Source organism: Lepus europaeus, chromosome X (genome assembly GCF_033115175.1).
Source record: "Lepus europaeus isolate LE1 chromosome X, mLepTim1.pri, whole genome shotgun sequence".
In the NCBI taxonomy this organism is placed as follows: Eukaryota; Metazoa; Chordata; class Mammalia; order Lagomorpha; family Leporidae; genus Lepus; species Lepus europaeus.
This window is the reverse complement of record NC_084850.1, coordinates 101,390,386-101,413,404: the sequence shown is the minus strand read 5'-3', so window position 1 is coordinate 101,413,404 and position 23,019 is coordinate 101,390,386. Positions and strand designations below refer to the sequence as shown.

The window sequence follows — 23,019 nt, the reverse complement described above, 5'->3', positions numbered from 1 at the left end:
GTAAGCCTCTTAAAGCAAAAAACCGCAAAGCTATAGGGGAGGGAAAGAGAAGCCAGCCAATCGTTTCAAAGGTGACCCTATCATGCGCTTGGTTTCCATAGAGTCTACGTGCTGACGTCATCTCTCCTGATGCCTGTGCCCAATCAAGTTTCCTTGTAAACAACTCGGACTCCGCCCATCTAACTTTCCTCTCAGCGCTATCCTGGGGGAGCCCGCACGGCTGCGCCAGCATCTTACGCAGACACCTGTGCACCCCGGAAGCAGAGCGCACCATCTTTGCCACCCTCATGCCCCGCACATGCCATAATTTAATTGATGATGAAATAGTATGCCCTAACTTAAACTGAAACCCAAGTTAAATGTGCCAAGTGAGGTATTAGTGGCAGAAGCATTAACAAAAGCCTACACAGAGGCACTGGCACTGTGGCACAGCAGGTAAAGCAGCCACCAGCAGTGCTGGTATCCCATATGGGCACCAGTTCAAGTCCTGGCTGTTCCATTTCTGATCCAGCGCCCTGATAAAGTGCTGTGGAAAGCAATGGAGGATGGTCCAAGTCCTTGGGCTTATGCACCCACGTGGGAAACCCAGAGGAAGTTCCTGGCTCCTAGCTTCAGCAGCCCAGCCCTGGCCATTTTGACCATTTGGGGAGTGAACCAGTGGATGGAAGATCTCTTCTCTCTCTCTCTCTCTCTCTCTCTCTCTCTCTCTCTCCCCCTCTCCCTCTGGTGTGTGTGTGTGTGTGTGTATCTTTCTCTGCCTCTGCCTCTCCCTCTCTGTAACTCTGCCTTTCAAATAAATAAATAAATCTTTTACTTGAAATAACCCTATATTGAGACTGAACAGAGAACAAGGTGTAAGGTCAGACCTGAATGGCACTGAGGGTGGATGAATTAACAGAGGACCAGAATCAAACCTCAGATCCGAAGGCCATATTGGTAGGAATGTGACTCCAGACTCAGATTCAATGTGGAGAAGAAAGGACACATCGTTTTCTGAATGGTCCTGACTAAAGCAATAATCATATCTATACCCCATTGTGGTCAGATGGAGTGGCTATTTCTTATTTTTTTTACATATGTGAAACATTAATATTCATGAAAAAATCAAAACGCTACAAAAAGGAATTACTCAGAAGCACTATTCCCTGCTCATCCCTAGTTCCCATCTGTGATATAGCCTGCCTCTTATCCTGGAGGAAGAAATGCTACATGCAGGGGCCAAGAAAAATCTGAATAGGCTTTGCTGGGTTTCTCCACCCAATCTAGCAACAATCATACATATATAATGTACTCTCCGGGGACAGGGTTTGGAGGGCTCCCTGATAGCTGAGCATGTGGAGGGCCTGGGAGGGCGGTATGACCAGAGAGGGCATGCAAGCTCCACATCCCTTTTCTTATACTGGATCCTATACAACTCTTCTTCTGTATCTTTTGTAATAGTCTTTATAATTAAAGAGCAGGGGCCAGCATGGGGGTACAGTGGGTTAAGCTGCTCTTTGCAATGCCAGCATCCCATAGCAGAGTGCCAGTTCCAGTCCTGGCTGCTCTACTTCCCAACCAATATTAAGAAGTGGAACCTTTAAGAGGCAATTAGGGGCCACCTGCAGTGTCAGCATCCCATATGGGCCCCAGTTCAAGTCCTGGCTGCTCCACTTCTGATCCAGCTCTCCGCTGTGGCCTGGGAAAACAGCAGAAGATGTTCCAAGTCCTTGGGCCCCTGCACCCACATGGGGGACCCGGAAGAAGCTCCAGGCTCCTGGCTTCGGATCAGCAAATCTCTGGCTGTTGCAGCTATTTGGGGAGTGAACTAGCAGATGAAAGAGCTTTCTCTCTCTCTCTCTCTCTCTCTCTCTCTCTCTCTCTCTCTCTCTCTCTGCCTCTGCCTCTCTGTAACTCTGCCTTTCAAATAAATGGATAAATCTTTAAAAAAAAAAAAAGAGGCAATTAGGTCATGAGGGTACTGGCCTCACAAATGGGTTAATGCCATTACCATATGGGTTAGTTTTCTCAGATTGGATTCCTGATAAAAAAAAAAAAGATAAGTTCTCAGCCCCTTCCACTCTCTTTCTTGCTTTTGCTCTCTCATGTGCTCTCTTCCCATAGGATGGCTTCCATCATATGGAGACACAGCAAGAGGCCCTCACCAGATTCAGCCCCTCCACCTTGGACTTCCCAGCCTCCAGAATTGTAAGCCAAATAAACTTTTACTGTTCATAATTTTCCCCGTCTGTGTATTCTGTAATAGCAGCAGAAAATGGACTAAGATAGGGGTGTATGGCAGGCAGGCAGGATAGAGGCAACCTTGGAGCAACACATGGAAGACACAATGAAGAATTCATCCATCGTTGGAGTTCCGTGTGCAGATTCACAAGGACTTAATCTGGGCCGCCTTGGGCTACTGTCAGATGAGCATGCTGGAGTGATATCTGTTCTAGCCGGCAAGCAGCTAAGCTAACCTCTGACCCCACAGACACTCCTGTGGTGTGTCTAGAATCAGATAATGGGAACATTATGATCCAGAAACACGATGGCATCACGGTGGCAGTGCACAAAATGGCCTCTTGCCATCTCTCATCAGTTCTCCAGCAGCCTGTCACAGGGGCTTGATCCTACAGGTTACCTTCTGGAACTTTTAAAGTTCCGGTCGTGAGGCCATTCATTCAATGTACAACGGGCACTATTCTATTTATTTAAAGTCAGTTGCTTTTTAAGGATTATGTTGTGTGTTGTAGATTTTGTTATGCCCAATAAATCTGTTTGGAGGAAAGCTTGTATCTTTTATGGTTTCTTTAAACTCTTATGAAATGTTCATTATTTAAGGGAAAAAAAAAAGAAGTGGACTAAGACTATCCTATACACCAGTGTGGCCAAGTCACAAGTTACAGTCATTGGCTCTAGGGTAATTGCTACAAGAGTAGGAAATAAACACCATGGGAAGTTATTTTTCTAACTAAAAAACATGAATTAAAAATTTTATACAAATAAAATCTATTCAACTATGCAAAAAAAAACCTTTTAAGATATATATTTTAAGATATTTTTGCAAAAGCCAGCAGCTCATAGGTATCAAAAGAGGAAAAACATAGTTCTGAAAATCTGTAGTCTGGGTAGAAGAGAGGACTAAACAGATGGGCCCTTTCCAGTTGAAAAGACTTGGTGTGAAGCGGAAAGATGATGCTGGGAGTTCCTCATCTTTCCCTCATGGCCTCTCTGGGGGCTAATGCCATGTCACCAGAGATGGTTTGTTGGGAATTGTTTCATTCAAGGCTGGAATTGAATGATGCGCAAGTGACTTCAGCAGCACCCCCTAATGTGTGACAGTGACAAGTGCTTAGAGACAGATGTTTGCACCTCTAGATATTAGGATTTGGACAGTGGCTACCCCTGTGGGGCTGCCAACGCCTTAATCAAAACATAAGGAAGGAGGCTGGCGTTGTGGTACAGAGGGTTTAGCTACCAGTGGTGACACCTGCATCCCATATCAGAGTACTGGTTTTAGTCTCGGCTGCTCCACTTCAATCCAGATTCCTGCTAATGTACCTGAGAAAACAGCGGAAGGTGGCCCAAGTATTTGGGCTCCTGCAACCCACATGTTAGATGTAAATGGAGTTACAGGCTCCTGGCTTTGGCCTGGTGCAGCCCTGGCTGTTGCACCCATTTGGAGAGTGAGCCAGTGGATAGAATTTCTTTTCTCTCTACTTTCCCTCTCTCTGTTGCTCTGCCTTTCAAATGCATAAATAAATCCTTTTCTAAAATAAATAATAATAAATCATTTTAATAAACAATAAATAAAAATCCTTTTTAAAAGAATGAAAAAAGCAAGGCACAGACCATGGGGAAAACTGTAAAACATGTATCTGTTAAACAATTTGTATACAGAACACAAAAGAACTCAGAATTCAATAATGGGGCTAGCGCTATGGCATAGCAAGTAAAGCCACCACCTGTGATGCCAGCATCCCATATGGGCGCCAGTCCAAATCCCAGCTGCTCCGCTTCCAATCCAGCTCCCTGCTAATGTGCCTGGGAAAGCGGTGAAAAATGGCTCAAGTGCTTGGGCCCCTACGCCCATGTAGGAGACCCAAATGGAATTACAGGCTCCTGGCTTCAGTCTGGCCCAGCCCCCGGGTCATTGCAGCCATCTGGGGATGGAAGTTTCTCTCTCTCCCTCTCCCTCTCCCTCTCCCTCTCCCTCTCCCTCTCCCTCTCCCTCTCCCTCTCCCTCTCCCTCTCCCTCTCCCTCTCCCTCTCCCTCTATTGTGTCTCTGTGTAACTCTGCTTTTCAAATAAATAAAATAAATATTTTTTTAAAATTCTGTGTTGAACCTGGAACATATCAGAATGAGAAGCAGAATGAATACATGGTGTTGCTATTACCATGTTCGTGGTTTAATCCTAACAACTAATCTTTTTTTTTTTTTTTTTGACAGGCAGAGTTAGACAGTGAGAGAGAGAGAGAAACAGAGAGAAAGGTCTTCCTTTTCCGTTCGTTCACCCCCCATATGGCCCCTATGGCCAGTGCGCTGTGGCTGGCGCCCTGCGCCAATCTGAAGCAAGGAGCCAGGTGCTTCCTCCTGGTCTCCCATGCGGGTGCAGGGCCCAAGAACTTGGGCCATCCTCCACTGCCTTCCTGGGCCACAGCAGAGAGCTGGACTGGAAGAGGAGCAACCGGGACAGAATCCGGCGCCCCAACCGGGACTAGAACCCGGGGTACCGGCATCGCAGGTGGAGGATTAGCCAAGTGAGCCTTGGCGCTGGCCAACAACAACTAATCTTATAGCACAACATACCTAGCTATATGCTAAAGTACATTATCCCTGTGAAAGAGGTATAGTCACAAGTTACATAACCCTGTGAGAAAGGTATAGAGTTTTTTTAAATGATTGATTGATTGATTGATTTGAAAGGCAGAACATTAGAGAGGAAGAGATAGAGAGATCTTCCATCTACTGATTCACTCCCCAAATGAGTGAATCAGCCACGGCTAGGCCAAGCCAAAGCCAAGAGCCAGGAACTTCTTCCAGTCTCATGTGGGTGGCAAGGACCCAAGCACTTGAGCCATCTTCCACTGCCCCATCAGGTGTGTTAACAGGGATCTGGATCAGAAGCAGAGCATCTGGGACTCAAACAAGCACTCTGATGTGGGATGCTGGCTTCACAAGTGTCTCTCCTTCTCTGTGTTGTTTTGCCTTTCAAATGAATAAACTATTTTAAAAAGCAAAGAACAGAAGATGGAAGAGAGAAATCTGAGGGTGCTGGCCTCCAAGGTTGGAGGAGCACTGCCAGAGATCAAGCAATGGCACCAGCCCTTGGAGGCTGGAAAAGCAAAGGAGGGGCTGGCACTGTGGCATAGTGGGTTAAGCTCCAGTCTGCAGCACCAGCACCCAATATGGGCACCAGTTCTAGTCCCGGCTTCTTCATTTCTGATCCAGCTCCCTGCTGGTGTACCTGGGAAAACAGCAAAAGACAGCCCAAGTGCTTGGGCCCCTGCACTGGCATGGGAGACCTGGATGAAGTTCCTGGCTCCTGGCTTTGGACCAGTCCAGCCATTGTAGCCATTTAGGGAGTGAACAAGTGAATGGAAGATCTCTCTCTCTCTCTCTCTCTCTCTCTCTCTCTCTCTCTCCCTCCCTCCCTCTCAAATAAAATAAATAGATCATTTATTTAAAAAAATGAAGGAGAGGAGTCTTTCTAGAGCCTCTGATTTCAGTCCAGCAATACTGATTTCAAAGTTCTCGCCTCCAGGACAGTGAGAGAATAAATTTTTATTATTTCATGGAAGAAGTTTTGTGGTAATTTATAGCAGCCACAGGAAATTTTGGGTGACTGTAGGGAGTTATGTAAAGGTTAAAGGTATCTTATTGTTTGGGTTTTTAAAATGTTTTTCCGAAGATTTATTTATTTAGAAAGCAGGGGTAGAGAGGGAGAAGAGAGAGAAAGAGAGAGAGAAGAAAGAGAGGATCTTCCACCTGCTGGTTCACTCCCCAAATGGGTGCAAAAGTCAGGAATGGACCATAGTGAAGCCAGGAACCAGGAACTCCATCCAGGTCTCCCACATGGGTAGCAGGGACCCAAGTACTTGGGCCATCAACTACTTGTTTTCCCGGGCACATTAGCCTGGAGCTGAACCAGAAGTGGAGCAGCCAGGACTCAACCCAGCACTCTGATGCAGGACAAGGCATCACAATTGGCAGCTTAACCCGCTCTGCCAGAGTGTCAGCCCCCTCAGAGAAGCATTTTAAAGATAAAATGAGGTCAGGATGAGAAAGAAGAAGAAAAGATAGCTGCTGTGTTTGGAGAAAAGAAGGACTGCAGGATGCCCTTGGAGAGAAGCTCTCCCGTGGAGCTGCTGTGTCTTTCTTTTCCCCTGCACACAGCCCTCCCGTGGGTGGGGAAGGCATTGCAGGAAACACAACCAGGGACTTCAAAAACGCTATGAGCCCCAAAACCCGTCCTTTTCAATGACAGGACAGAAGCCCTGCTGACAGGGGAAGAACTGCGGGCAGCTTCCTGGGAAAAGGTCCTGAGTGTGGGTATCACCACATCTTGTTTCAATAAGATACCGACATGGAGCAGAAAGCTCACCTCCCTTTGCCTCTGCAATCAGGACGTGTCCAAAGCAGAGGCACGGAACACGTCAACAACTTTCTCAAAGTGACACCGCCAGAAAGTGATAGATAGAGCCTGGGTTTCCAGTCTCACGGTAAAGGGCCATGCTCTTATCCAGCAGGTGTAGCTAGGACAGCTCTCAGTGTCTGCAAAGGTGAGGAAGGGATTTGGCTCCAAATAGATTTGCAGCAAGGCAGTGGACTGAATCTGCATCTCGAGAATTCTGGATCCTGCTTCTATCACCATAATAAAGAGATTTAAACCAGCTCCAAATGTATTGAAAAGACCTAGGCTCTGAGGGTCGCCACGACCTCCACCCCAATAACCTAGGGACCCTAGGAGGAGGCTGCCTTCCTAAAGCAACCAATCCTCATGGATGCCTAAGCTGAACTGAGCCCCCAACACGTCTCAAAAAACAAACCAACCAAACGTTGCTCCGACACGTGGTCCTAGCCCATCCCCCCCAACCCAATCGCGAACGTGTGCTGGGAGCGCGCGGGTGCGCACACACACACTCGCATAAGATTGTCCCAGGTCGAGCCTGCCCCAATCCCAGAGCCGTGGCCCTCACCCAAAATTACGGAGCCAGGTTTGTCTCCTGATCCCACCTCCCACAACCAAATCTGCGGCATCAGACCTCCAGGAGAGCTGAATTGTGCTCAGCCCCCGAATGTCAGGGACGCAGACCTCTCCCCATCATGACCTAGATTTGCTGTCGGCCAAGTCCATCCCCACTTCCAGCCAAAAGAACCCCCTCAGATCTACGGGACCACCTGCCCCACCCTCACCAGAAGAGCAGCAAATCCCACACACTGAGGACCTAGGTACCTCGGTAACCCCATAAAATCGTGGCTGTTTACTGCGCGAATGTCTCCCCTCATCCCGGACTCATCCCACGGCCCTCCCAGAGGAACCACTGCACTCTCTTCCCCGAGCGCGGAGACTCCGGGCGTGAAGTCTCCGGATGCTTCGGGCCCCTGGAAACATCTGCCATCACCCACAGGCCCGGCCTTCCCCAGCCCTACTCTCCAGGCGGGAGGAGCACGCTGGAGAGACCGACAAGACAGGGCGGTGAAATAATCAGTGGTTGGACATGAGCGGCTCAGGAGCCCTTACTTTGTTATTTTAAGATGCATCCCTTCCTTGCTTCATTCATGAAACCAATCAACAAACAGTTGAGGCAATATAGAAAAAGAATTGAAAGCACAGACTTGGGAGCCAGCCTTCTGGTGCAGCAAGTTAAGCCGCTGCCTGCAATGCAGGCATTCCAGATCCGAGTGCTGGTTCAAGTCCTGGCTGCTCCACTTCCCAACTAGCTCCCTGCTAATGTGCCTGGGAAGGCGGCAGAACATGATCCAAGTGCTTGAGCCCCTGACACCTGCATCCTCCCCGCCCCAACTCTGCCGCCGCCGCTGCCTCTGCTGCTGCCAGCAGAACACAGGAGGCCTAATTTAAACTTTTATACACTTGATCTTAGCCAAAAGGCCGAGAAGTGATCATAGATATTTTTAAAACACTGTTGCTATAAATATTTTTAATATCAAGGCACGACACATATATCTGATGCTTGTACCGTCAATAAAAAGCACATATGAATATATGTTGTTTACAATTTTTCTACATTTCTTTGTATGAAGTTTTTTTTTCAATGTAAGTTACTATGGAGGTCCTAGAAAAGATCCCGGATGTAAGGAAGTTAGGAGCTGCGAGGATGGACTTAAGATGGCAACATGCCCCATACACACCCTTTTAAGTGAAAAGGAAAATCAGAGCATGCGTGTTGACATGCATTGAACCGGACCTACGCATCGCGCATTAGTTTTTCCTCATAGTGCACAACATCCGTTCAGGCGGGAAAATCAGAGCCTCCGCCCCTTTGAGATTTCCGGGCATTTGAAGCCTAGATTGTTACGTCATTTTTCTGTCTCTTTTCCCGCCCATTTTCCGGGCATCTGATTGGCGAGACTGAGTTCACGCACTGCCCTGATTGGTTGATGGTAACTACAACAGTAAAGAAACTTCATTGCGCCCCTAGTGGAGCCGCAGTTGGCTGCCAGACCGCCAAAACGGAGGTAGGTTCAATTTGGGGGAAGCCTTCGTGCAGGTTAACAGGGGCAGGTAGAAAATCGGGGAACCTCTAGAGAGTACACAAGTGCTTAGGCCTTTCTTGTGTATCCCAAGATCTTTACAATCATGATTTTAGCTTTGCATGCTGGTCCCATCGAGCAGAGAGAAAACTCTTAAGTCTGCGAAAACTCCTTACTTGCTGATTATAAAACTTCCCCCCTCCTGAGGAACCCCCAAATAATATTTCTGTACTCACAAATAATACCAAATAGCCTCTGCCTGCCTATGGAACTACTTTACTATGTTTTCTGGGAGAAAGCTGCAATCCTGTTGGCCCCCAGAAACCCCTAAGTGTCCTTTCCATAATACACACTTCAGTTTGGGAGCGGGGCGGGGGGGGGGGGGGGGGAGCTCCAGATTGTCGTGTGTTAAAACGACTCCCATTCCTTCGGTCTGAGGTCTGAGTGACCGTTACCCGGTGTTTGGTCTCGAGACTTCCGCCCTCTGCGCTTTAATGGCTCCCAGATAGCCCAGTAATACTTAGAAATTCGCTTGTATTAGTGATCCCTGTTTCTCTTCAAAACAACGGAACCCCACACATAGCCCTCCGCCGGAAAATCAATACCGATAGACCGAAAGCTCCCTGGGACTCACCTCCCCACTCCACGACGTCTTCAGGTCAGAAACACCGCCCCCCCCCAAACCCCACTCAGCGAAGGGTGTGTCGGTTGCTATGGTCTGAACAGTACAAGACCCCTACAAATACTCAGAGATCAGTGTTCCCCATAAACATGTACAATTGTTAATTAGAAGTTTAAGATAAAACAAAAGGTTAACAAGTGATAAAAGGGTCTAGCGTTATGGGGGGGGGGGGGGGTTAGTTGCTGGTGGAGTGCAGGCTGCTGCTACTTCTGATCCAGCTCCCTAGTAATGCGCCTTGGAAGGGAAGGCAGCCGACAATGGCCCAAGTACTTGTGCCTCTGTCCTCCACGTGGAAGACCAGGATGGTGTTCCTGGCTTCTAGCTTCCGCAGGGGGTTGCAGCCATTTGGGGAATGAACCAGCAGATGCAAGATTCTCTCTTTATGTCTCTCCCTCTCCCTTTCTATTTTGTGTAACTCTGCCTTTCAAACAATAGAAAAAGTAAATATTTAAAAATAAGGTCCTGCATTATGGAGTAGCAGGGCATGGGGTAGAGTCCCAGCTGCCCTACTTCTTCTACAGTTCCCTGCTAACATGCCTGGGAAAGCAGCAGAGGATGGCCCAAGTCTGCACCCTTATAGATGACCTGAATAGAGCTCCTGGCTCTAGGCTTCCACCTAGCCTATCCCTGGCTGTTGGCAGCCATTTGGGGAATGAACCTGCAGACAAAAGATTCTCTCTCTCTCTCTCTCTCTCTCTCTCTCTGGCTCTCCTTCTTGCTGTAACTCTGCCTTTCAAATAAATAAATATTTTTGTAAAAAAGTTGTAAAAGGGACAAAAAACTAATTTCATGGAATGAAACATTTTTGTTTTTTAATTGTAAAAATTCATTGTGATTCTTCCTGGTGTTTTTTTTTTTCTTTTCCCTTTAGAAAAATAATCTTAACCTCCCCCCTCTTAAAACAAAAAAGCTAATTACACATTCACTTCACTGCTTCCCCAACAAGGGTCTTTTCTTTTCCAGACTTTTTTTTTCTTTTTAATTAACACATAATTCTACATAGTTATGGGGTACAGTGTGATAATTCAAGACATGTATACAGTGTGTGTAATGAACAAATTGGATAATTAGCATTTCCATATGATTAAATATTGATCATTTCTTTGTGTTGGGAGGCTTTGAACTCCCTTCTTTTAGTTCTTTGTAAAATATGTACTGGGGCCGGTGCTGTGGCGCAGCAGGTTAAAGCCCTGGCCAGAAGCGCCAGCATCCCATATGGGCGCTGGTTCGAATCTTGGTGATTCAGCTTTCTGCCATGGCCTGGGAAAGCTGTAGAAGATGGCCCAAGTCCTTAGGCCCCTGCACCTGCGTGGGAGATCCAGAGGAAGCTCCTGGCTCCTGGCTTCAAATATGTGCAGCTCCAACCGTTGTGGCATCTGGAGAATGAACCAGCGGACGGAAGACCTCTCTCTGTCTCTACCTCTCTCTTAACTCTGTCATTCAAATAAATAAAATAATTTAAAAAGTACTAAATCGATGTAAAATGTGTTACCCTGAGCTGCAGAACAGAACTCATTCCTCCTATCTAAATGTATTCCACACCTGTTACCCAACCTCCCTCTAGCCCTTCCTCCTCCATCCTTCTAATCCCTACTTCCCCTATGCGTCTAGCCTCTAATAACCACTGTCCTATACTCTACTTCTAGGAAATCAATTTCTTTAGCTTCCACATATGAATATAATCATGCAGAATTTGTCTTTTGTGCCTCATTTACCTAACAAGTGTCTCTCCATTTTTCCTTCAGACTAAAACGGATACCAGGGAAAGTACGGCAGTACTTCAAGAACTTCTTGAAAGAATGAAAATAAATGGTGAGTTTATTTTGGTGCAAAAAATATTTTGAATTCTATTTGGTATTTAGTTACAAATATTGCTTCACTGAATCATACCATGTAAACGGTGATACACTTTTCTCTCCCACGTTAAAAAAAATGAAGAATGGGGAATAATAAAGATGCTTGGGGTACTAATAATGTGTTCTTAATTTGGCTGTTGGTTATGAGTGTGCTCAGAGGACCAAAAGAAGCCCTCATTTATTTGTACACTTACGTGCATTTCTTGGTATGTATACTTGTATCTCAATAAAATGCTTTTTAAAATTGAAATCTGGGGCTGGCATTACGGCACACTAGGTTAAGCTCCCACCTATGATGTCGGCATCCCATATCGGAGCACAGGTTCCAGTCCCAGCTGCTCCACTTCTCATCCAGCTCCCTGCTAATGTGCCTGGAAAAGCAGTAGAAGATGGCCCCTGCCACCCATGTGGGAGACTTGGATTGGAGTTCTAGGCTCCTGGCTGCTGCCTGGTTCAGTCCCAGCCATTGTGACTGTTGGGGAATGAACCAGCAGATGGAAAAATCTCTCTCTTGCTGCCCCCACCCCATAACTCTGCCTTTCAAATAAGTAAAATAATTTTTTTAAAAATTGAAATATACACATATGAAGGATCTTTTAAAAGTTACTGGAAATGCATATTATGAAAAAACTATGCATGGATTTTTTTAAATAATTTTTAAAGATTTACTTATTTGTTTGAAAGGCAGAGCTACACAGAGAGATGTACAGATACAGAGATCTTCCTTCCTCTGATTTACTCCCCAGTTGCTTGTAACACCTAGGGCTGGACCAAACCAAAGCCAGGAACCAGGAATTCAGTCTATGTTATTTATGCAATTTTTGTTTCATGCATGGATTTCAAAAATTTTTTGCACTGGGGCCCGTGCTGTGGCATAAGGTGGTAAAGCTGCCACCTGCAGTGCCGGCATCCCATATGGGTGCCAGTTCAAGTCCTGGCTGCTCCACTTCTGATCCAGCTCCCTGCTAATGCACCTGAGAAAGCAGAGAAAGATTGCTCAAGTCCTTGGGCTCCTGCACCCACGTAGGAGACCTGGAAGAAGCTCCTGGATCCTGGCTCCTGGCTTCAGTCTGGCCCAGCTTTGGAACCAGCAGATGGAGGATATCTCTCTCTCTCCCTCTCCCTCTCCCTCTCCATCTCCCTCTCCCTCTCCCTCTCCCTTTCCCTAACTCTGCCTTTCAAATAAGTAAAATAAATCATTTGAAAACATTTTTTTTCCATCAACACTAACTCCACAAACTTTTTGAAGTTTGCCCCCACTAACAGTAGCTAACCCTTCTGAAAGACTCCAGGCTGGCTGCTTTGCTCATGTCCACAGCAAACCTGTCATGTAATTAATACTTTCCTCAGAGACTCCCATCCTTCATTCTCATCTGGCTCCTCCACTGCCCTCTGTCCTTACCCAGGGACAGATAAGCCCAGTAGGAAGAAAAGTAGAACCTAAATTGCACTGGCTGGCCGAGAGTGGCCATCCCCCGGTGCTTTCTTCCTCCTCTGTACTTTTGGTCTTGTGCCTGCAGATACTGAGGCTACATCTCTTCAAGATCAAACTGTTCCGGATGCCATGAGCACAAACGGATCCCTTGCAATGAGCCACAGTGCTGATTCTCAGAAATCAGAGAAGACATGCAAGGTGAGATGACCTGGAGGGGGCAGAGGAGTGAGCCAAGGGAGAGTATAGGTGACTACATTTCTGAGGATAGAGGCACCAGGGACAAGAGTGAGGTCCAGGGCTTTGGGGGTTTCTCACTCACACTCTGCCCTCATCCCACAAGCTTGGAAAAACAGGTCCTTGACTTTGTACTACACTTGATGACTCCCAGTCTGGTCGGGAAGGTGGGAGGGGAAGCAAGCTAGCAGCAATAAGTACCTACTGTGTGTCAAGGGAGAAGCCAGGAAATGTCACCCCTGTTGACTCGGTTTGCCATAACACTGAGTCCGCCAACATTTCTTTTTCCTTCTCTTCTAGGCCTTCAAGGATATATCCCAGTACTTTTCTAAAAAGGAATGGGAAAAGCTGAAATACTCTGAGAAGATAACTTACGTGTACATGAAGAGAAACTATACCACCATGACTAAACTAGGTATCAGGAAGGGCTGGGCACACACAACACCTGTCTCCTCTTCAGCTGCAGCAGGTGCCTCACACTTCCCTTTGGTGCAGGAAGAACTCCCAAGGCAGCCTCTAGGCATCCTTCTCTTTTCTGTCCTGTACGGGGCTAAGGGCAAGGAGCATCATCAGTGGAGCGTGCACCTGCCCTTTTCTCTCCCGTCAGCCTCTCTATGAACTCTGCTGTCTGCAGCATGGCAGCGCCCTCCCCTTCCTTCTTTTTGTCAGCTTGTCCCTTTAGCAACAGATGTTTTGCTTCTTTCTAGGTTTCAAAACTGTCGTCCCAGCTTTCATGTGTTCTGGTAGAAATGCTGAAAGATCCCAGGAGGACGGTCCTGATGAAGGTCAGGGCGTCAGCACTGCAGGTCGTGGTGAGTGGATGGGAATTGGGCCTGATTGCTTTTCGTCCAGTCACCTGGGAAGTTGCTGCTTCACACACATCATGGCTAAGTGAAAACAGGCTGATGCCCAAGGTTGGGTACAGTAGCCATTTACATAAAATTCTTTTTATTTTTTAAAGCTTTATTTATTTATTTGAAAGGTAGAGTTAGAGAGAGAAAGAGAGAGCAAGCGATCTTCCATCAGTTGGTTTACTCCCCAAATGCCTGCAAAGGCCAGGGCTGAACAAGGTCAAAGCCAGGAACTCCATCTAACATGGGTGCCAGGGCCCAAGTACTTGGGCCATCCTCCACTGCCTTCCCACATGCATTAGCAGGGAGCTGGATTGGAAGTGAAGCAGCCAGGACTCGAATCAGTGCCCATATGGGATACGGGCCCTGCAGGCGTAGGCTAAACCTTCTACACCACAGCACCAGCCCTCACATAAAATTCTCAAAGATGCAAAACAAGAATATGCGTTCCTATGGAAAATAAGTAGATGGTTAATGTACCCAAATCTGAATTGGAATAAAACCCATCAAATTCAGGGGAGTGGCTATAAGTGGAGAAGAGGGAGTGTGAGAATTGGAGCCAGCTGCACAGTTTAAGCCATGATTGTTGGCAGTATTTTATATACTTTTTATGTTTATTTAATTTTTATTTATCCAAAAGGCAGAGAGAGAGAGAGAGAGATCTTCCATTTGCCAATTCTTTCTCCCAAATGCCTGCAATAGCTGAAGCTGAGCCAGGCCCAAGCCAGGAGCCTGGAACTTCATCCGGGTCTCCCACATGGGTGGCAGGGACACAAGTACTTGAGGCATCACCTGTTGCCTCCCATGATGTGCATTAGCAGGAAGCTATATCAGAAGCAGAGATAGAACTGGATTTCAGGTGCCTTGATACAGGATTAGGGTGTCCCAAGTGGCAGGTTAACCTGTGCCACAACTCCTGCCCTGTTTTAGAGCTGAAGTAGTTATGGGAGAGTGTTGAGATCCAACTGGACTCAATATTACTCCTCATGGTTTCCTGTGTGTTTGAAATATTTATTCTTTAAAGAATTGTTTGTCTTACTGAACATAGTGAATGAATCGAAGTGTAAAGCCACCAAAAATTTCCAGTCAGTTTCACAACAGCACATAAGTATGGATAGACAGTGATGAACACATTATGTTATGAAAATTCCAATTTCGTCTTACTATCAATCAAACTTGAGCCTGTGTGTTAAACTTGGAAGAGTTTGAGAGATCAGTACCTCCTATACACACACATTGAGCTTTCCCACGTGTCAGAGAACAGAGAAAACAGAGGGTTAAAAAAAGAGGGGCAGACAGACTCTGGGGCAGAGAGCTTTGTGCTTTTGAGTAATGTGTGTAACCATCATAAAGGGGGCAAAATGTGCATTTGCTCTTCTGCTCTGACAGCACACTTGTGGGAAGATAGGGTCAGAATGTGCAAACCTCTCCCCCACAGACCTGTGACTCCCTAGGTAAGCAAACCAGACTGTCCACACCCCCACAGTCAGTGGGAGAGCTCAGAAAGTCCAGTGCTTGAGTATCTGCCAAGTTTGTTGATATTAAAGGAGTGTCTTTATACTAGAAACATTTCAGAACCACTGAACTAAATCGGCCATGCTTCATCACGCATTCAGCAGGTTAATTGAAGTATAATGGACATCGTAAGACTCAAGTGTACGGTGATTTCTGGCTCTCACATATCTTTAAGTAGATACAGTTCAGATTCTCAGGCAATCAATTTGATTTGAGGAGCAAAAGAGAGATATGTAACAGAATAGAATGAGGTAGTGATGAAGTTTAATCCCCATTTTATAACTCACCACAAGGAAAATTCCAAATTGATGTCACAAATAAATTCATAAGCCATAACTACAGATCATTCAGAATCCAGTCTCAGATAAGTCTTTGACAATGAAAGAGTGGACAAATAACCCTCTGCCTCAGAATCCTCTGATACCACAGGTGTCTCTTGAATTTGGAAATCTTTACCAACAAAGAAAAATTCTGATTGCTTGCCTAATTTCAGATGCTCCTGTGCCGGAGCCTTCTGGCATGCATCAGAGAAAACACCTGAAGGTGAGTATCTGCCCAATCTAAAGAACCAGAGAACTTTTGCCCCCCCCCCCAACACACACACACTGTGGATATGAATATTGATTGCTCAGAGTGGGAGAACATCCACTCCCCTTTCCTGATGGCTTCATCCCAGTGCACGATGCAGCACCAATGGCTTTACAACATCTAATAACAACAACTGTGATAGCTAATACTTTTGTTTTCATAGTAATGCCAGGTTTTAAGTCGTTCCCACAGATAAATCTATTTAACCCTTAAGAAAATCTCTCTAACATTGTTTCTATTATTATCTTCAAACAACAGCAGTGTGATTGTACGTTAAATAACAATAAAGATGAGAACATCGTGGTGCTAATTTTACCTGATCTGCGGCAGCAGTGGTAGTCTGATCCAGAGCTACAAAGCATCTCCAGGCTCTTTCACCATTTCATGTATGAAATTCAAGCAATGCCCCCGACAGAGCCTGCTGATGCTTCCATTTAGACACCCATGCTCGCACCAGGATGTACCTGCTGGCCTCTGCTCTGTCCCAGGGCCACTTGGACGGCAGAGGAATTAATTTGCTTGTTGTCCCTCTCTCCTGTGAGTTCCTTGAGGGCCTTGTACCTCTGAAGCCTGAGTCCCAGCCCAGAGGAGCCCTCAGAGGCACCTGAATGTGTATTGAATGACTGTGATTCTACAATCACAGATTCAACTCTAGCTCACAGGGTAAAGGGATCTGCCAGTTGGATTGCCAATGTGGAGATGGATGGAGAGCAAATTCTAAGAAGGCTTGTGAAAAGAAGTATTAATGTTGATTATTGCCACATTTAAAATGTTTGTGAGCTTAGAAAGCAACTTCTCTTAGTTCGTTTTACATGCAGTGTTCACATTCTTGGTCCCACCTTGCCCAATTTCACATTGTCTTCTTGCCAAGGTAGGGCACTATGCCACATGTGGCACTGTTATCTTTGTTGTCTGGATTAATTTGTCAACCATTTCTTCCCTCTCCCTGACACCAACCTTTTCCAGCAATGCTCTGTCCCACTGTATATTTTTGCATTTATACATGATCCCTGATAATTTTATAGAAGCCTTTCCTTTTATAGACCTTGTAGATTCTTTGACTGCTTTATCTTGTCAAATCTTCCATATACCATACTCCCAATTACACAGAGACTCTTGCTGTTTGTGAGAATGCCTGAGTAGAGTGTGAGGACAAGCATTGTAGTCTTGGGAACACCATTCATTTAGGCCATTACTTTTCATTCAAATCTCCCAGAGTCCTCATGATTTAAGTATGAATAATGTAATGATATCCCAGTTATTGAGAACACTAATTAAAATAATGCATATAAGGACACTTTATAATAAAGCTCTAAAGCACTGGAGAAACGCCACTGACACTGTTTATGTGTGACCTTCATACTTAAAAGGTGACCAAGAAGCCCACAAAGAGAACAAATAATTCACGTGGAATGCCAAGAACATCTTACTCAGGACAGGCTAAGAAGAAGCGAAATCTGGAACACCCAAGTACCTCTGGGGAGCATGATGTGGTGTCAGGTAAGAGAAAACCACTTGGGAACAACCCCTGTGGTCTTCCTGGCTATATTTGTGTGTGGTCTAGGTGTATGGCATGGACCTAGGACAGCCCTGGCTCCAACCTGGGCTGAGGCGCTTGCCCAGCACCTGCTGAGGTGTTAGACTATGACTTCTGAAATCACAGACTTGAGTTGTCATCCATATAAAATCCATGCGACTTTGGACAAGTCTTCCAAACTCTGACAGTTTCAGATCCCTCATCTATAAAATAGAAATGAAGATTTCATGGTTCATAAATTGTGTGGAGGTGTTGAATTAAATCTAGAAGGCTTCATGACACGAAAGGTTCTCAGATCATTCTATCTGTGATGAGCTGAGAACACAGCTTACTCTGGGTTATCTTTGCAGCCCTTAGCTCAATGCTGGATGCACACTCTGCCTTTAACAGATAGAGGCTGAGTGAAAGAAGATGGAATGTTCTGGTAATTGAAGAGGTTGAGAGTCTAAAACCTGGCATAAAGTCAAAAGCTAAAACTTGACCTGACACTTGGTTTGTGTCGGTGCAGGTCTTGACAGCTCAGCCTGTCTGAGGTGGATGTGAACAACAGCAGAGGCTGTGGAAGACCAATGCACACTTGGGAGGGAAAAGGCATCTCCTTTTCTGGCAAAACAGGGCCCACCCACCCCTCATGTACTAACTCTTCTCCATCGTAGAACCCAGAAAGAAGGAGATTAACATCTGGAGCCACCGCCTGCGGGAGAGAAAGTATGTGGTGGCCTATGAAGAGATCAGCGACCCCGAGGAAGAGGACTAATTGTGTAAGTGACCCTTTGGCCCACCCCGCACCCCCCTGCACAGTGCTGTTCTGCGATGCCACTGGGATCCTCTCTTGTCCCCAAATCCTTCCCTTTGCCTCATCCCTTGGCGGAGTGGCGGGGGAGCACTGAAGCTCCACAAGGTTTCCCCATGCTCTGTTATGAGGGGTTTTCAAAAAGTTCATGGAGAACTGTACATTATGGAAAAAACTGTGCATGGATTTCAAAAAAAAAGTGTTTGCACCAAAATAAACCTGACCTTTTAATTCCATTTTCCATGGAAGTTTTTGCAATCCCTTATATATCCAGGAATCTCCCCTGCCCAGGATGCTGTGGGCTCCCAAACCCCATGCCAGCTCCTAATGTACAGACTATACCTTCCAGTAGCCTAGCAATTCCTAAGCCAGGTGAGGAAGTCACTGTGGCCAAAGCAGAAGGTTCACTTGGAGGAGCAGTGGGAGATGCGCATGGGTCCTGAGGCTGGGCAGGGTCAGAGCACGGGTCCTCTCTGCAGGTCGGGGGCAGAGTTGGGGGGCCCAAGTGAGCAGGCACCGGGAGCTCAATGCCACCTGTTTTCCTTTCTGTCCTTGCCTCAGCCTCTGGAATGTGCCTTGCCCATGATGATAAGCAGAACCTGGTGGCATTTGAAGAACACGGGCATGGCTATGAATCCCTGGCCATCAGCAACTGAAGTTAAGAACTGCTAATAGTGAAAATTGAAGCATCGGTTTTGCTGCTGTGTACTGAACGCATTCTTTTAGTGTTTTTCTATGTGGCAAAGCACTCTGTTAGATATAAATGTAGCATTATCTCTGTTAGAATAGCACATCCTTGCTTCCCAGTTGTGACTACTGAGGGCAATTCTAAGTATTCAATTCCAGACATTTTTCTGTGCATTTGCATAGGCACACATGGAGTACCAACGGCAAACATCTCTCACCTGATTTTTCCCACTATTATTTGTGTCCTGGACCAGTCCCTCCAATTGCTGTTTGCACATGATCTATACTGCAAACTCACATCATCATTTACTCTGTACTTGTTACTGGGAATAAATATTTGTAAGCATTCTCCTGTTGTTTGCTCCTGTCATTCCCAGGCACACAGCTCTGTGCACTCATTGGAGTGCTTCTTTAGGACAGATTTTTAGAAGTGGAATTGTGGCATCAAAGGAGTCATTCACTTAATAGACACCTAGTGAGTACAGAGCCTGTGCCAAGTGCAGTCGTAGGTGCTCTGTGAAAGATCTTCAAGTTCAGCAACTGAGATGGTCCATTTCCATCTGGGAGTGTGTGAGGGGGGCCGAGATGAAACTGCTAACTGGGGCAGGGGTAGGGAATGTCTGGCTTGTGTGCTGTGTAAGGCCTGCAAAATCATCTTGTCTGTCCCCGCCAACTGGAAATTCAGTATATCTTTAGCAGGCTAATTTTTAAGTTGATAATTTTCTATGGCCCACAAATGATACAAAGATCCAAATGGCCCTTGGCAGATAAAAGGTTCCCCACCTGTGAACTAGGGTAATGTGGAAGAATCAGAGAGGAGCTGCCCACTGTGGTCAACTGGGTAGACAGTGACAAAAGAGCCCACTTGGTGCAAGTGAGCAACAGTGGAAAAACCCACTGAGGGGCTGCCGGCTGTGGCCCCCAGCCTGCAGTGCCAGCATCCCATAGGGGCGCCAGTTTGAGTCCCAGCTGCTCCACTTTTGATCCAGCTCTCTGCTGTGGCTTGGTAAGGCAGTGGAAGATGTTGAGCCTTTGGCACCTACGTGAGAGGCCCAGAAGAAGCGCCTGACTCCTGGCTTCAGATTGGCCCAGCTCTGGCCATGCAGCCGTCTGGGGAGTGAGCCAGTGGATGGAAAAACCTCTCTCTTTCTCTGCCTCTCTGTAATTCTACCTTTCAAATAAGTCTTTAGGGAAAAAAAAAAACACTGGACAGAGGCATGACACTGCCCATCAAGTGTCTTACAACCAAGGGCTCGGTTGCTGGGGTGCGGATGAAGACTTGAGAATGGGAGAGTCCTCTCCCAGATATACCATTGCAGAGTGCAGAGGGAACAGTCAGCTCTGGGGAAGCGAGGGGAGTCTGATTTGAAATAAACTTGTGTGTGTTGGGAGACATAAAGGCCACCAACAATGTGAAACACGAGCCCCAGATCACCCGCAGCCCATCACCTTAGCCTCCAGGTTCCCACCCAGCCTTGGAAGATGGGCACTGTCATTATTACGGTCACATTATAGATAAGACAAGATCAGGTGCGTTCAGGGTGGTATGGCCGTAGACACATTATAGATAAGAGACAGAGTCCATGGGGCAGGCATTTAGCCTAGTGGTGAAGATGCCAGTTAAAGGGACTGGTATTGTGGCACAGCAAATTAAGCTGCCCTTTGTGATGAGCCCATAGCAGAGCACCAGTTCAAGTCTCAGTTGCTCTGCTTCTGACCCAGCTCCCTACTAATGCACCTGGGAAAGCAGCAGAAGATGGCCCAAGCACTTAGGTCCCTGCACCCACGTGGGAGACCTGGATAGAGTTCCAGGCTCCCAGCTTCAGCCTGGCCCAGCCCTGGACATGACAGCCATTTGGAGAAGAATCTAAAAGATTCTAAATCTGAAAGATACAAGGTATTTTTCTCTCTCTCTCTCTCTCTCTCTCCCTCCCTCCCTCCCTTTCTCGCTGTCTCCCCATCTCTGCCTTTCAATAAATGAAATAAATCTTCAAAAAATGATACCAGTTAAGATACCCACATCCATCATCAGAGTCCCTGGATTCTCCAGCTCCTGATTCCAGCTTTCTGCTAACACAGACCATAGCACACAGCACTGATTGCTCAGGTGATTGGGTTCTTATCATCCACAACAAAAAACCTGATTGAGTTCTCAGCTCCTGGCTTCAGCACCTCCCTCCCCGCCCCCCCCCCCCACCAATGTGCACATTTGAGAAGTGAACCAACAGTTGAAAGCATGTTTTCTCTCTCTCTTCCTCTCCCAGCCTCTGGTTCACTCCCCAGATGCCTACAATGGCTGGGGCTGGGCCAGGCCAAAGCCAGGAACTCAATCCAGGTCTCCCAGATAGGTAGTAGGAACTCAATTTGAGCCATCACTAGTGCCTCCCAGGGTCTATGAGCAGGAATGCTGGAATTGGGAACCAGAACCAGGCATGAAACCCAGGTACTCTAATATGGCACGTGGGTGTCTCAACCAGCATTTCAACACCTAGGCCAAACACTCACCCCCTAGATCATTTTTGAAAATGAAAGAGATGTGAGCCAGCATTGTGGGGCAACAGGTTAAGCCAGTGTCACAGGTGGCTGAGTCATTCCTTAAATGGTTTCCATATCAGACCAGTTCCAGTCCCAGCTGCTCTGCTTCTGATCCAGCTCCCTGCGAATGTACCTGGGAAAGTAGCAGAAGATGGCCCGAGTACTTGGGTCCCTGCCACCCATGTGGGAAACCAGGATGGAGTTCTGGGCTCCTGGCTGCAGCCTGGCCCAGCTCCTGCCATTGCAGTCTTATGGGGAGTGTACCAAAAAATGGGAAATTTATCTGTGAGTGTGAGTGTCTGTCTGTCTGTCTCTCTGTTACTATTTTTTTTTTTGACAGGCAGAGTTAGAGAGTGAGAGAGAGAGAGACAGAGAGAAAGGTCTTCCTTCCGTTGGTTCACCCCCAAAATGACTGCTACAGCCAGCATGCTGAGCTGATCTGAAGCCAGGAGCCAGGTGCTTCTTCCTGGTCTCCCATGCGGGTGCAGGGCCCAAGCACTCGGGCCATCCTCCACTGCCTTCCCAGGCCACAGCAGAGAGCTGGGCTGGAAGAGGAGCAACCGGGACTAGACCCCGGGGGTGCCGGCACCACAGGCAGAAGATTAGCCTAGTGAGCCACAGCGCCGGCCTCTCTGTTACTTTTTCAAATAAATAAATAAATAAATCTTGAATTAAAAAAAGAGAGACAGAGCCCCAGACAGATGATGGGCATCGGGCCAGAGCTCCTGGCTGGTATGTGTAGGCGGGGCAGGTCTGGAACTAATTGTGATTTCAAAGACATTCTGGAGGACAGGTGTGTGTAATGAGGGGAGGGGGGATTGAATGAGCCCTGCGTTCTGTTCCCAACCTCAGGGCAGAATACATGAGGTCATTTTCCTGAGACAAGGAGTCCCCATCAAGGGAGGAGGTGCAGGGAGGGAGAAGCAGGAATCCTGGAGGCAGGGAGGGCAGCAGAAGGCAAAGACCAGCAGGGTGGGCAGGAGAGGGACAGGCAGAGAAGCAAGGCAGAGCCAGGGCCAAGCGTGAGTTGTCACAGCTCCTGAGGCTAGTGGAGTAGACAAGAGTTTTCTGCCCCTATTCCTTCTATTTCTCTTTCTTCTCCTCCTCCTCTTCCTCGTCCTCTCATGTGAAAGATCCAAATTCTGAGATGCAGGGAGTCTCTGGCTTGGCCTGTCCTAGAACCAGCCCTCTCCCACCAAGCCCACTGTGGGACCCAGTGTGAATGAATGTGCTCTTCTGATAAGGGTCCAAACTGTGTGGGTTTTTTTTTTATTTATTTATTTGAAAAGTAAAGTGAAAGAAAGGGAGAAACACACAGAGAGAGAGAATCTTCCATCAGCTGTTTCACTCCCCAAATGCCCACAGTTGCCAAGGTTGAGCCAGGCCAAAGCCAGGAGCCTGAAACTCCATCCAGGTCTCTCATCTGGGTACAGGGGCCCAATTGCTTAGGCCATCTTCCACTATTTTCCCAGGCACATTAGCAGGGAACCGGATGGAAAGTGGAACAGTCAGGACACAAACTTGTGCTCATATGGGATGCCGACATTGCAGGAGGCTATTTATTTAACCCGATGTGCCATAGCGCCAGCCCCCAAAGTGGCTTTTTTTTT

The 23,019-nt window shown here is 46.9% G+C and overlaps 1 pseudogene; it reads left to right on the top strand.

The window, feature by feature from the left end:
* The first annotated feature begins 870 nt into the window (after positions 1-870).
* On the top strand, positions 871-2,607 carry LOC133752802 (ragulator complex protein LAMTOR5-like; annotated as a pseudogene).
* Positions 2,608-23,019: the final 20,412 nt, after the last annotated feature.